We start from the raw sequence: 2223 nt of genomic DNA on the forward strand, positions 1-2223 counted from the left end.
TTAAAAAGTTTATTGTACAAGTGTATCGAATAAATTGAAACTAGAAGAACAAATGTGGAAATGCATAATAAGTGGGAGAGGGAAGTGTCCCACTAATGCTTGAAGGACATTAGTAAATTGAAATCACTATTGTTGTTGAATAATTTAATCTGAGAGTGTAGGGAGTCAGGATTTCAATCAACTTCTAGAATATTAGTTTTGGTGACTGCACAACGAAATGAAGGAGAAAAGCATATTTGAAAATATGGCAGTGATTTGAAATGTAGGAAAATTGTTGCATAAAATCCAGGGAATTTCTTTCTTTCTTTTTTTTTTTAAAGACATTTATTCATCGTCATGATCAGACTATTACATTTAGCAATCAACAGCATGGGTGCAAAAAAAAAAAAATCTACATCGAAACCCTTTGTGGAATGCTTTACACTTTCCACAGAACAGAAACTAAAATAATCTATTATACAATTAGCCACAAATACAGTCCTCGAGTTTTTTTTTGCCCATACACAAGAATATTGTTTAAAACATGTCTTCTTTGTAGCAGCTAGGCCCTGCCACCACTGTGCTTGGCTGAGTTCACAAATCTGTTGTAACCTGTAGCTTCCCTGTCACTTCTCTGGCTCTCCTCTCCTCTCCTGCTAAGCTTGTTTCCTGGCAATTAAAACCTTCTGCCACTGCCATAGCTACTGCTACTGCTGGAACCACCATAGCCACCTTGGTTTCGTGGTTTGACAAAGTATTGGCCTCCACCACCATAGGGGCCTGAGCTTCGACCCTTCATGGGTCCCCCCTTCATGGGTCCAAAATTTGAGGACTGATTATTGTAGTTGCCAAAATCATTGTAACTTCCACCACCTCCAAAATTGCTTCCATCATTGCCAAATCCATTATAGCCATCCCCACTGCCACCATATCCACCACCACCTCGGCTGCCACCAAAGCCACCTCGCCCACTAAAGTTTCCTCCACGGCCAAAGTTGTCATTCCCACCAAAACCTCCTCCACGACCACCAAAGTTTCCAGAGCCACTTCGACCTCATTGGCTGGATGAAGCACTGGCCATCTCTTGCTTAGACAGGGCTTTTCTTACTTCACAATTGTGGCCATTCACAGTATGGTATTTCTGAATGACAATCTTGTCCACGGAATCATGGTCATCAAATGTCACAAAAGCAAAGCCTCTCTTCTTGCTACTACCCTGGTCAGTCATGATTTCAATCACCTCAATTTTCCTATACTGTTCAAAATAATCTCTTAGGTGATGTTCTTCCGTGTCTTCCTTAATGCCACCCACAAAAATCTTTTTCACAGTTAAGTGAGCACCAGGTCTTTGAGAATCTTCTCTGGAGACAGCCCTCTTTGGTTCCACAACTCTCCCATCCACTTTGCGCGACCTTGCATTCATGGCGGCATCCACTTCCTCCACTGTGGCATACGTGACAAACCCAAATCCTTGGGATCGCTTGGTGTTGGAATCTCTCATTACCACACAGTCTGTCAGGGTGCCCCATTGCTCAAAATGGCTTCTCAGACTTTCATCGGTCGTTTCAAAGCTCAAGCCTCCGATGAAGAGCTTCCGTAGCTGTTCCGGCTCTTTAGGGAATGACTCGGACTTCCCCATGACAGCTGGAGATTAAAAAAAAGAAGAAGAAAGAAAAGAAAACCCACGAAATCTCGAGGATGCTGACTCGGCGGCTTCTATGAGGAGAAAGGAGTCACCTCCTCAATGTCTCTCCAGGGAATTTCTAATGGAAGTTTCATTGACAATGTTTAACGGATAGTTGAAATGTAGGAAACTTCAAAAAATGAAACTTAAATTTCACAGTTAGGTAAGACTAAGAAAATTAATTTTTTACTTAATACAAAAAGAATATCAATATAAATAGTAATTTGTTTTGCTCAAACCAAATTATATTGTAATTACAATACAATACAATTTAAAATTGATTGTAAGTCTCATTGTCTCATGTTCGTTTAATTTGGGGGAACACTGTCATCCAAGTGCTTTCCTTTCGGCTCTGTGCTCAGTAATAACTCCTGACAGTGGTCGGGATTTCTACATGTAGTTCTGGAGATCAAACTGCGATAAGTACCTGAAAATTGGGGTGAGAGAAATGAGCAGCATTAAGGTTCTTGCCTTTCATTTGACCCACCTGAATTCCCTCCCCCGTACCACATATGGTCTCCTAAGTCCCCCAGAAGTAATCTCTGAGCACAATGCCAGGA

General features: G+C 41.3%; 1 pseudogene; it reads right to left on the minus strand.

Annotated features, from left to right (window-relative positions):
* Window positions 1–649: 649 nt before the first annotated feature.
* Window positions 650–1637, minus strand: LOC126006685 (heterogeneous nuclear ribonucleoprotein A1-like; annotated as a pseudogene).
* Between the last annotated feature and the right edge of the window lie 586 nt (window positions 1638–2223).

The sequence above is a fragment of the Suncus etruscus genome, chromosome 4 (genome assembly GCF_024139225.1).
Source record: "Suncus etruscus isolate mSunEtr1 chromosome 4, mSunEtr1.pri.cur, whole genome shotgun sequence".
In the NCBI taxonomy this organism is placed as follows: Eukaryota; Metazoa; Chordata; class Mammalia; order Eulipotyphla; family Soricidae; genus Suncus; species Suncus etruscus.